Genomic DNA, 13,740 nt, shown 5'->3' on the forward strand with positions numbered 1-13,740 from the left:
GAAGAAACTGCGGTAACGTTTCTGTAGATATAAAATTTTTAATTGCAAAACCGCGTAAAGGAACAATGGTGAAATGCGTTTTGTAAATAATCGAGGAGTAAATATGGAAGCTGTGCAAACTCTTTGATGTGTTTTAAGAGAAAAAAAAAAATAGAAACATTTCATGGAAAATTTGTTTGATTTTAATTTAATGCATCGCAGATAAAATTTGTGTTTTAATTTGCAGAAGTGTGTTTTCTTTTGACGTAATGATGAGGTTTGCCGACTTATGACAAATATCCACAGTTCGGGAATTAAAAAAAAAAATGTTGCGAAAATCGCCACCTTGAACCCAAGAAGTCAATTTTCATCAGTAAAAAATTGCCAAATTCTACCATAGTAGTTACGCTAATAGGTTAGTACCTGTTTGATTGTATATTGCTTATTTTTGTAGCTTCTTACTGATGGAAATTTGTATTTTTCTATAAGACACAAATAAAATAATATCGGATAAAATTAGCTTAAAAATATTCATACTTTCACGAAGTGATGACAAAACCAAATTTCAAATTCTGTAGCCGGAAATAACTCTTTAATCGGTTAATTAAGTATTACTGCTTATCTTGTTTCATCTATAATTTAATTAGCAACTAAATATTCCTAGGATATTAAATTTATTTTTCTCATTCAGGAATACGCAGTAGTTACTCGTAAATTGAAAATGCATTTTCAAACTCCTATATTTTATACGATCTTATTTCTTATTTTCTATATTTTCTATTTTTATGATACTATTCCCAACAACGAGATAATTATATTGATGCAAAATGGGCTTTTGCATTTGAAGTCCTTGCCTCTTCAGCAATCTATAAACTAATATTTACGTGTTAGGAGATCTGACTGAACATAATTGAGAGTCACACATTTACTTCTGTAAAGTAATGAAGCACAGAATAAAGTGTATCAGCGATTGTAGTATCGGAATGAAATAAATTGCTGCGTTTTCAGTTTCGGAGAATGAATTTCCTAAACTGAAGATTCTAGCTTCGTAACATTTATTAAGTCATTAATTCAATAGCCGCACCTGAATCAGCAATCATATTATCTGAGAGCTGTAACGGCATCGAATACTTGCCGGAAGGTCTTCCGGAAACAGGAAGAGATTTCGTGCATTACCGGCAGGAAATAGATTCAAATATTGCCATGACTTATTTGAATATTGCTATGACAAATGTAACCAGAGAGCTTTCGGAAATATCGTACGAATTTTCCAAAGCTAAGAATTCATATTTGTTTCTGTTTATGCCTATACGCATATTCTAAATAATATTCAGGTATAATCAGGCCTAAATATTTGTTGTTGTTGTTGTTATTAATCTCGCTTGTCTGATATCGGAAGAAACCCATCATGCAGGTGACAGTATGACTTTGCTCAGTTCTACCCCCAGTTCTAAAAGAAATCACCCCGGGTCGCAGGGTCTTCCACTACCAGCAACTTCTCTAGAGGAGTTTTCGGATCACCGCGTATTTTGATAGCCCCATGCGCGCATACACTATACATTTACAAGCATTCATGCCTCCTCCGGGATTCAAAAGCGAGACCCTCGGTAATCCACTTAATGGTTAAGGTATATTAAAGAGTGCCCCTTAGATTATCGCCAAGTTGTTGTTTCATTTACGGTAACCTGAGTAGTTGAATGTTATGGAAACCCTCTTATGACGTAAGTGGTAGCGTTATTTCTGTGAATTTGAATGATGGAAAAGATTTGTAAACGCTTGTTCGTGCGTTGGATATTGGTCAGAAAGTACTTTGTTATTTTGTGGTTTACGTGGTAAAATGGCTGTATGTGGTAAGTTTAATTTGAAGTTTCTGTACGGTTTGAAACGAAAGGGAAAAAGCATGGTGTGTAAATGGACGTTTACTAGGCCTTATTAGTGTTCTGTTTATACGAAGAAAATGCGTATGGTCGAACGTCGGAGTGAATATATTCTATATTAGCTACAGCGCAATTAAAGACAATTGAGAATGTGTGGCACATGTGAATATATTAGACTACTGATGGGCTACGTGAAAATTTTCAGAATTCATTTCAGATTTTTATTGTACAAGAGAGCTGTTTATTTACATGTATTGCATTGCATTTCTTGTACGATTACTAAATCAGCACAATGTCTTCTTGAACATGTCGCAGAATACATGTTACATTAATAAACAGCGCGATAGCGAATCGTATCTCCAAAGGTTTGTTTCAAAACTTCCGCTTAGGTAACTGTAATTCCTAGTTGATGTTCCACACTCCGGAAGAGCACTTGTCATTAACAACTTAAGGAGTCATTAGGATATTTTGAAGCAGAAGACATGGAAAATGAGCAATGCTCTTGCCGAGACACGAAACGTGACTTCTCGAATTCGAGCCGAGTGTGCTAACCGTTACACCCCGAAGGCATGCTTGAAAGAGAGAAACAAAGTCCCTTTTAAAGGGTGACTGGAGATAAGGGGACCCAATTGCCAAATCCTGGCGTTGAAGAATTATCATCCAGTCCCTTTTTAGTTTGGGCGACGCTGTAGAAAGATTAGGTTATTTTGATGCTGGTAATGTGAAAAATTAGCAGTGCCCTCGCCCGGACTCGAACCTGGATTTCTCAAACACGCGCCGAGCGTTTTATCGTTGCACAGCGAAGGCATGCAGAAAGGAGAGAGAAAATACCTTATAAACTGATTTGACAAATGCTATTGAAAATCTTTCTTCTGGAAGCTGTTTATTTACATGTATTTCAGCTCATTTGAGTTCTAAATCAGCTTAATGTCTTCTTTGGCATGCCGCAAAATAAGCGTTACATTTTAAAACAACAAGGTAACGAAACCTATTGCCCACAGATTTGCTCAAAAATTCCACTTAGGTTACAATAATTCTTAGCTGATGTATGACAGCCCAGAAGACTATTTATCATTAACAGCTATTGTTAAATGTTATCTAAAAGATTTTTCCATTACATGATTTGGCTTGTAGAAAGGTTTAATATAGCAACAAAGGCCACCTGTTAGTATTGCGTCAATTGGTAAAGTTAGAAAAAAGCGGAATTGACAAGCTGATTGAATAAGATAATTCGGGAACGGTTAATTACTCGTGTTCATTCAAAAATGGGATCATTTCTAGATATTATGTCGACATTGGATAAGAAATGAATTGTATGCAGTATCTGAATTAATTGATTATGTTACCGTTGTTGCCAGGCAATGTCATTCTTCAAAGTGGAAAGACATTTCCAAGAATCTTATATCATGAACAAACACTGGTATTATGCCTCAAAAGATCCTGTCTCAAGATCAAACAATTACGAATGAGATTTACACTCAGGATCCCGATTTCGCACAGTTTTCCTTTCATCAGACACAAACGGAACTGCTGATTATGGCGGATATACTCCTCTTGCAGGACAATGCCAAACCATATATATAAAAAATGATCTTGATGTATTGTTTGTTTAGAATAAGAGCTACTGCCATAACCATTTATTCCCGAGGCATCTGCTGAACTGAGTATATTTTTTCTCTGAGAAACAACATATGCAAGGAACAGATTCTGCATACATAAAAAACTGGAGAAAGATTTTCCCTACCAATACAGAGAAATTTACAATGTTGAAAAAAATAAGTGTTCTTATTGTAGTAGTAGACATTTTATTTAAGATATGACTTTTTGGCAAGCAGCTACTGCGCATTTTCATTCAGAAAAGCAGGTGAATATTTTTTGGTTATCTTTGTGACTTTTACATGAACATTTGAAAAACACAATACTTTGAAAACAGTAATTCAGAGTAAGTTTTGATGAACAAATATTAAACACGTTCACAGGATTTACCCTCACATTTTCACTGACTTCTGTTTCGACCGTGACAACACATGCTGGCTAAAAAGACTATGTTTTCTCCCTCCTCTCTGCATGTCTTTGTGGTGTAACGGTAGCATACTCAGCACGTATTCGAGAAGTCCAGGTTCGAGTCCCGGCGAGGACATTTTTCACATTCCTAGAATAAATTATATCTAATGAATCTACAGTTTTATAAACATACCGGTTTTGAATTCTTTTTCTCCCTCTTTAGTGTTCCACTTGCATGCGTGAATGAAGGATGCAAGAAATACATGGTAACGTTTTGTCCCACGCCGATTCGGCTCCAAAATTTCATTAAAAAGTCTTCGTGCTTATTCATACAGTTGCTTATTTTCATACCTGTGAACGAGTTCAATGTTTATTCATCAAGATATTGTTTTTCTTGTCCCATAGACTGCTAGAATTGCGGTGAAGTCGTAAATTCAGAATTGAATCCAGGGGTTTTTTTTCCCTACAAAGTCATAATAGTATTCTGCAAGCTTGGCGTCAAAATTTAATTAGTGACTTAGGCGATGTTTCAAGATTTCACTTGTCCTGTTCTTCTCCGATGAACTCGCGAATATCTATGACTGGTCTTACCTAGGTTTCTTGTGACTAAATATGTACCTAAACTTATACAAAAATTAAATAAAATAATTAATGTTATGAATTAAGTGCGGTCTTCATAGGTTTACTATGTGTTTTTTTATTTTGGTACTATACAGGGATAAGTCAATATTTATTTTTTTTTATCAAATTTTAGGTTATTAAGCCACACCAGCATCAAATCTTAACCTTCTGATCAGGATTTCGCTAACAAATCACAAATTCTTCTGACTTAAAGTACTATTTCTTGATTTCCAATGCGAAAATACCCCGAGTATTTTATACCTGGATTTATGTACTTTTAATAAATTGCTTTAATTTCTTGGACATATATTCTAGAACGCACTTATATGTACGTTATTACAGACATTACAAAAGTATTATAGGCCATATATATATGGGACCTTGCCGGTCAGACCGTTTCAATATTCTTTTATTTTTGGTTACTGTATCCATGGCCACACATATGCAACATATCCATGGCCATACTAATTTAAATTATCTCTTCATGTTGGTTTATTTCCAATACATAATTACAACAGTAAGTAAACAGTAATTCTAGAAATAAAACAGACACAGGAGTTGTTAAAATTCATTTATGTATATAGAGATATATACATACAAAATCATTACAGTTGAAAAAGTTTCTACATATTTTTACACTTGGTATCTTTTCCGCATGGACGTATACGAATTTATTTCATAATTTTGTTGTCCATTTGTTCTAGAGTACTCATGAATTTACTCTCTCCGAGAAAAACTAAAGTGAAGGCACTCGTTGCACACGCAAAGCAATTTTTTTAATAATAAAACCAGTTTATTATTTTAGTACGTAAAGTTCCTTAGTCAAGAATTATGAATAAAATCAGTACTCTTTGCAGACAGTTTCGTTTCCATAGAATGTTTACCTACAGTTTAAACACACAAAAATCTGAGCACTCTTGAAATTGAGACAATGGTACTTTCATGAAATGTTAAATTGATGAGTAAACGATTAAAATAAAGTACAGATATTTCACTACACTTTGTTAATTTACATACATGATGAAATTGTTACATTAGAAATGACACAGACACCAAAATTATTTTGCAGAAATAGAACTGGTTACTACACTGCACAAAATAAAGTAAGAAACGTTTACATTAAAATATGCATTTGATTTAAAATTGTGACAACTGTCAGTTTTGATGATTTTTCATCTAACTTTATTTCCTGCTCAGTGATCGAATTTCAAATAAGAATTTAATGAGTCGTGTGTAGGAACTGAAATTTAATGAATACTTTAATTCATCTAAAATTGTTCGTCTTATCTGTTGTTTTACTAAATTAATGTCATTTTAATGAATTTCTGCATTCTTTGATTAGTGTAGTTTATTCTACTATTTATACCACCAGCGGTTTAGTGAATACCTTAGGCTCATGTAAACATTAATTCAACAAAACAGATACAAATTACATTATTGCAAGAAGGATTACATCAAGAAAAATAGATAAATCAGAATCTACAAAACTTTGCAAACCTTGGAGGACAGCACAATGGCTGAAGTTTGAATACGAAGACTACTAGGAAGCCTGTCGCCCTTACATCATTACAGTCCTAGAATCATTACAGTCCTAATCACAAAATATATACTTACGGAAGTTCACGGCATTTATGTATCCTGCATTTCAGTTTGTTTCGTAAATTCTCAGATAATTATTTAAAAAACGTATAAGAAAAAGGTAAAGGTTGTTAGAATTTATATTATGCCCAAAGGAGCGTTTTCTTAACGTTTCATGTGTTATTTTAATTTCTTATATCATGTTCTCCGCACTTAAACCATAAAATTCAAATTCAACAGCAGTATCAGAAAATAATTAAAAAGATCATATCTTTAGAATTTCCGATACACTCCCTAGCGCGCTGGGGATAAAAATGTATTTTTGTTTTTGTACAGCGTTGCCACTCCTCGCTTTGAAATAGTTGAGATCGCTAATCAAAAATTCGTTAAAGTTTTACAAAATATGAAATAGATAATAAAAGAGATTCCAAATTTGGGCTTCCAGATGCCAATATTCGAGTGAAGGACTACGTTATTCAAAATCTGATGTCTCTATGTACCGCTGTTTCTTCGCAGTGCGAGAAACGTATATACATTCATGCAAATCTTCATTATTAATTTATTTAAATATAACGCAGGGCTCTAATATTTGGTGGCAAAAATTTGAAAAGTGAAACGCCGTTTATAGTGAACCAATGCAAAATGCCAAAATGAAATTTATAGCCCTTCTGGACAAATAGCCCCTTTGGGCTAAAAAAAGTCTTAAAAGTCGTTGATTAGAAATATTACTCTAGAGCATTATTTTTTATAATATTAACGATTAATTATAAATACATCATGCCAGTACGATATCAAATGAAAATTGGTTGAAGTTATCATCTTAGTCTAATATGTCGTTAAGGTTGTGTCTCTATTGATAATGAAAACTAAAATTAATCATTAATTCAAAGTAAACTTTATCGATAATGCGAAGTAATTAAATCTTCATCAATCATGTTAAGTAAAATAAATATTTTAGAATTTTCTGATGCCTGAAATATGTAAATTTGTAAATTAAGGTTGAATACTATAAGAAAAACAAGGTATTCAAACCAAATATCAGAAACATCATAATCATTAAAGTTAAGAACACTTAATGCTTTATCAAAACATTACGTAAGAAGTGTCTAAATTTCGCCTGAATTTTAAATTGCATATTTTTTAAGAACAGGGAAAATTTCAGATCACTGGCTGAGTTTACATTTATTTTAATCATTTAGTAGGAGGAATTTAAAATAAATGTCATACATGATTTAAATTTACGCAATTAAATTTCGTTTGATTTGATTTCATTCATTCTCAAAAATTTCAGTTTTTTTCAATCATAATATGGGAGAAAAATTGAAAATCGAAAAAAATAAATAAATAAATAAAATAAAAATCGAAAAAAGAGAGATAGAGGAAATAAAAATAAGATTCTAGCTAACATTTAGATTATCTAATATCACATTCAAAATAATTAAGAGATATGGGACAGCTAAAAGAAATATAAGATTCACAGAAAGTATTGTAATACTTTTGTGAGAAGACTTAACATATGATCATAAACAATATAAGAGTCTGAATTGCTGAATCTCATAAATTTGTAATATTTAGTAGATTAGAGATTATTTTTCATAAATAAAAAATACGCATTTCAGTGGGATTCTTATTCATTTTCATAGGCTTCGTGAGAGAAATCATTAACGTTCGATTCGTGGTAATTACAGTAATCTTTTTTGTTTCGATACTTGAAATGACATCTACAGCATAAGTGTTTAAATTTCAGTATAAAATTCAATAATATTTGGCTCTTTAAAGCTTAAAGCATCTAAAAACTTTACAAATATTCCAGATAAAATTGTCGTTTACCCATTCATTTTCCTGAAGCCAACCTGCAAAAGGAAAATGTAATGTATAAATAGAATAGCCTTTATGCAAATTTGAAGTAATATTTTACTGTTCATTTTTATAATTCAGAAATAAATATTAAATTACAAGAAATGTAAGAATTACCACAAAATATATTTAAAATATAAATTAAATTCCAGAAAACCTCGATCAGAAAGTACGTAATTTATGTAAAAAAGCGTGGGTATCGATTTATCAAGGCAAACGAAAGCTTAAAAATTTATTTCTGAGGATTAATTTAAATTTATAAATAAAACAGATGGAATTTCCTAATTATTTCTTATTTTAATACTTTAAATTTTCTTAATTAATCGAGAGATTAAAAAAGGCTGCGTTGCATTAGAGACAGAATTATTTTTAATGAAATGCAACAAAAGATTATTTATTAATTTCTTTCTTTGTTTAATTAATTTTCTCTTCTCTATTTTTAACTCTGCTGTAGCTTCTTTTCTTCATTTAAATCTTTTAACTTAAAATATAATAAAAGAATTAACTTTTAATATAATAAAATATATCTTAAAAAACTTAAAAATTAAATTTAATAATAAATTATAATATAGTCTTTTTAAAATAAACTTAATTTAATATTTACTAAGATAACTGAAAGGTATATTGAATGCTTGTTTTTTGAAATTATTTTAAACATTCAACACAAATATTTTCTGCTAATATCTTGACGTTTCATGCAAGAAGTAAAATATTAGCATTAAACCTAATTATATATATAATTAATCACAGAACTGTTTTATGAATAAATATATATATTAAATATCACAGCTTTAGCTACAAATGTGTATGCATACATATATATACATGAAATAATTCAGATGTTCAGACATGTAGATGTATAAAGAAGTTGCAGTCATGACAACTTTCATATTGCTTTGTTTTGGCAGACAAACATTTTTGATGAATCACTGAATTGTTGCCCAAACCAGCTCATTCTTGAATGAATTAAATATTTTTTTAGATGTTGTGATAAGGAAAGCAGTGACAATATTCTACCTAGAAAGAGACACAAAGAATGGATGCGACGTGATAAAAACGAAAGGTCCTTTCAGAATGACTGAGTTTTGTCTCACTTTTATTTTTTGCATAACATGTAGTTTGGGCTCATAAATTAAAAATCATTACCGGCTGAAGCCTAAGTAAGAACCTACGTCACACGCATTATGCGAGGATCATATGATAGCGATAAATTTTGAAATTATGCACTTTAGAAAGATTTATTATAAGCAGTTACTCTTTTTGAGCGGAAAGAAGGAACCGCTGAAATAAAAACGTTAAAAATAAATATGTCAAATGAACTATATGTAAACCAAAATTCTAACTTAAATTTATAATTCTTCGAACGTTTATATATATATATATATATATATATATATATATATATATACAGTGGTGGCCAAAATTGTGGACACTTTTGGAAATTTTTATGTTTTTGAAATTTGTATGCTTATAGAAAACGTTACGTTTCACAAAATGCAAACTTGTATATATCATTTTAAGGAGAATTTATTACTTATTTCAATACAAAACACAAAATTTAGTTACTTGCAATACAAAAAAAGTTAAACGATAATAGTTATCGATATACACTAGACAGTGAATTGCAGTGAATTATCAGTACTTAGAAGGGTACCCTTTATTTCTGATTACAGCTTTACATCGACGTTTCATTGAGCTGGCAAGAGTTTTAAGCTCTTCTTCCCTTATTATATGATGCCAGGAAACAATTATAGCCTCAATTAATTCCCTTTTATTTGATATGCGCTTCATTCGGACAAGAGTTTTCAAACGGTGCCACAAATTTTCGATAGGATCGAGGTCAGGACTGTTTCCTGGCCATGACAACAATTTAATGCTCTTTGTACGAAACCACTCTTTCGAAAATTTGGCCGTGTGGCAAGGAGTAGAATCCTGCTGAAAAATAAACTAAGCATTATTGGGAAAGAGATCTGTAATGGAATGTAGAAGTTTTGGTTCTAGAATAGTGTCAATGTATTTTCTGGCATTCAGTATCCCATCGATGACATGAAGGCGACCAATACCATCTGCTGACATGCATGACCAAATCATAACACTAACTGGGTTCTTCACAGTTGCTTGAATGCAGTCAGGATGTAGCTCTTCTCCTATTCTACGTCTTAGATATTTTCGCCCATCACTACCGAATAACGATATCTTAGTTTCATCGCTCCATATAACTTATGACCACTGATCATCTGTCCAATTAATGTGTTCCTTTGCCTACTATAGTCTTTTTTTTTTGTTGCTGAAAATTAAGATAAGGCTTTTTTCGTGGAGTTCTACCTCTCAGTCCAACATCAGTTAATCTTCTCCTGATTGTTCTTGAACTAACAAAAACACTAGCATCATTCAGATCACTTCTGATGGCCGCTGATGACATTTTTCTATCTTGGAGACATAGTTCTTTTATTCTTTTGTCATCAATAGAAGTGGTGTACCTTTTTAGGCCTTTTCCTTCTTTGTTTTTTTATTGAATTTGTCTCCTGATATCGTAAACAAAACTTTCGGACTCCAGATGTAGTCACTGAACCACCCACCTGTCTGGCAATTTCAGGATAGGAAAGACCACTTTCTCGTAACACAATAATATTACATCTCTTTCTAGGTGTCCAATCTACTCTTTTATTTGATGTCATTGCTTCTTGACTAAATATTAAAAATTTTTACAAAAATTCCTCCTTGTAATTGCAGTGTATAAGAAACAGGTCCTCTTTCTACAGAACAAAGCAAAATAATGAATTGTTTCAAGTGTAAACATGATGTCAGCTTCTACTGGCAGTTACTAACATTTGATTGGTTCTCAGAACAAGAACAGAGATTGGCCAAGAAAGCTAGACATTACAAACCACTTCATAACTGTGTTTTTTATTTATATTAAAGTATACATAACTTTTGTATTGCAAATAATTGAATTTTGTGTTTTGTATTGGATTAAGTAATAAATCCTCTTTAAAATGATATATACAAGTTTGCATTTTGCGAAAAGTAACATTTTCTATAAGCACACAAAGTTCAAAAACATAAAAATTTCCAAAAGTGTCCACAATTTTGGCCACCACTGTACATATATATATAGTCCTGTATATCTATATCTATGTATCTGTCTGTTTATTTAAGGGAATAGAAAACATTTAAAACGAGCTATGAATTGTAACCGACATTTTAATGTTCATAAAGATGCAGTAAGTAAAGCAAGTTTACATAAGTTTGCTTATTTAAGCATGAATTAAGTATTTCGTAATATGGCGAGAAATGGCACATTGTTAAATACTTTTAGTATGCTTACATAAACAAATTCCCATTTAAACACAAATGTAAAGACAAGGTTATTACAAAAGAAATGTACAGTTTCTTAAATTTATACAAACAGGCCGAATGAAAGATAACGCAGTGTAATTTGAAAGGTATATGTGAGTAGATATGAAATTGATCTCAGCAATCCGTGTAATGATGTAAGCGATCACCCTGTGTTACACGTGTACAGTGGAGATGGTGATTTGTATCTTATAATTTAGCAGAACTGCATTTGTTTTATTCAACGCCAATTTCCATTCAGCTTCAATAAATCCCTTTTGAGTAATAATTTAACTAAAACTAATACAATAAATATATGGGATATTTGTGTAAACATAAATGTTTTGGGCCATTTTATGCATCTGAAGAGCAAGCTGAATGTATTAATATGAACACTTTTAACAAAAGCCACCCAACTGGGATAGTGGTTAGCGATGCTAACCACCGTACCGAAGGGCCCGGATTCGAATCCCGGAGAAGGCATGGATGTTTGTAAATGTACAGTGTCTGTGCGGCATGAGGGCACTCTAAAAATATGCGACGAGCCGAAAGTCTTCTCGAAAGTTTTTGGGTAGAGCACGAGGATGTGGGAGAGTCTCGGAACCGTCCCCTTCGGGGTGCTCTTCCTCAAAATTGGGGGGCAGAACTGAGAAAAGCCGTACTGTCACATGTATAGTGCTCAAGGCTCTTGCCAACGACATGCGAAATCTTGCATTCCTTGTCACGATGAATTTCGTGGGCTTGTTCTGATGGTATTGTCAGGCAAGTGAAATAAGTCACAATAACAGAGCAACAATACACTTTTAACAAAGTCCATGATATGAGCAACGAGGCCGAGTTTTGAACTTTATATTCTAAGGCTACACTTTCGAAACATTTGGGAAAGCGGTTAAAAAGCGTGCTAAAATATCCGTATGTTAATGAACTTGATAAAACACAACAAGATCCCGGCATTGTAGACGTGGCCATTGTCTTCAGAAACACATCAAACGTAGTAAAGTGAATTGCCCCCTAGACTTGTGGTTTCAAAGATAGACTACCTACATCTCTGAGGGTGTAAGAAAGCTTTTCCAGGGATGTGATACATGTTCCTAAATATTCGATAGAAAGTACCACCTACCTATGAGAAACTAGCTTAAGTCACGTTGACGTTAGGAACAAAAATTGTAACAATTTAGAAAAATGTTTTCGAACACTCAGAAGAACGATCCGAGTTTTCAAGAATTGTTATTCTGTAGATAGAGTAGGGAAAAATATACATTTAAAAAAAATAACTAAAATATTTCCGAAAAGGAAACATGGGATGTGTCACTCTAATTTTAAATTGTGTTAAACAGACAGAAAATGCAAATCACACTTTGTTTTTCAGTCCGAGTGCAAGCCTTATGTCCGCCATGCCTTCCACTTTCCTCTTTTAATGACGAAAACAGGTGAGGCAAGTCAAGATTCTCTTCAAACGTTTCTGTTGGTTGTTTTTGCAATTCTGTGCTATATGGCTGACATGTGACGACACGAATTCTTGGAAGCAGCTCATATATCTTGTGGTTTGAGATATTTTTCCTTATTCGGTTTGCGACATTAACATATTTTGCTTTCTTTGTGCTTTACTTCTTTTCTAGGTTCTCTAGTCGAGCGAAAATTATCTTCATTCTTTATCAGAAGATTTAGATTAGAATATTATCAGAAGATTTAAATTCCCCGTCAGAAGATTTAGATTCCCCGTCAGAAGATTCAGATTTAGAAGGGAAATTTTGCTTGAATTTTGGTTTTGAAGTTATGAGCTCAGTGCCCATGCCGCATTGCCTGTACCAAGATGCAAATTACTTAACGTATACAAAAGCAGAGCTCTTTAGAAATAGCCTTTGGCAGAGATCGCTGATCTTCGCTGCACTGTTTATGCTCAGCTCTAATATTTACAAGGGTAAGGCTTTTTAGTGGCCGTGTTTACTTGTGTGTTTAGAGCCTTGAAACAAAACCTATTGTAGGACCTGAGAACGGGACTATACGCCGTGACCGTTTCGCTCTCAGGATGTTTCGCCGTCAAGACATATGTTTCTTTATACGACTGTATTATATCTTGTCGTATTATATTAAGTTGATTTAGTTTATTAATTCTGTTTAGTTTAATAATTTAATTTAATGTAATAAACATTCTATGTAAGATAATATATAAAACGTTTTTGGGCACAATTTTATACAATTATATCGTTACACAGGACATATTAAATTTAAGAGAGTAATGTGCTGACAAGATTAGAAAGTAATTCCGTTTCCCATTCAGATTTCATAAAAATGTGAATTTCCTGCTTGTATGAGTGATTTCGCTGAGTTAGGCGATCAAAATTTCAAGAAATTTTGACGAATTATGTAAATGTTGTAACCCCATAATTTTAAAATCGATAATGTAACTTCTGTTACATCAGACGTTTAGCCTCAGTTCTCTTTGATACTGACATAATTTTCCATATTAACTATGTGTAATTTCTTT

The 13,740-nt window shown here is 32.5% G+C and overlaps 1 protein-coding gene across 4 annotated transcripts in view; it reads right to left on the reverse strand.

Annotated features, from left to right (window-relative positions):
• Positions 1-5,037: 5,037 nt before the first annotated feature.
• LOC118194475 (adhesion molecule nephrin-like) overlaps positions 5,038-13,740 on the reverse strand; it is a 767,857-nt gene continuing 759,154 nt past the window's right edge. For all 4 annotated transcript variants that reach the window (XM_085813674.1, XM_085813673.1, XM_085813672.1 and 1 more), the window contains one exon: positions 5,038-7,912. The gene's annotated coding sequence lies outside the window, so the exon portion shown is untranslated. The remainder of the gene's footprint in view (positions 7,913-13,740) is intronic.

Source organism: Stegodyphus dumicola, chromosome 3 (genome assembly GCF_044657685.1).
Source record: "Stegodyphus dumicola isolate Sdum_Otavi_A_Nest chromosome 3, ASM4465768v1".
Classification (NCBI taxonomy): domain Eukaryota; kingdom Metazoa; phylum Arthropoda; class Arachnida; order Araneae; family Eresidae; genus Stegodyphus; species Stegodyphus dumicola.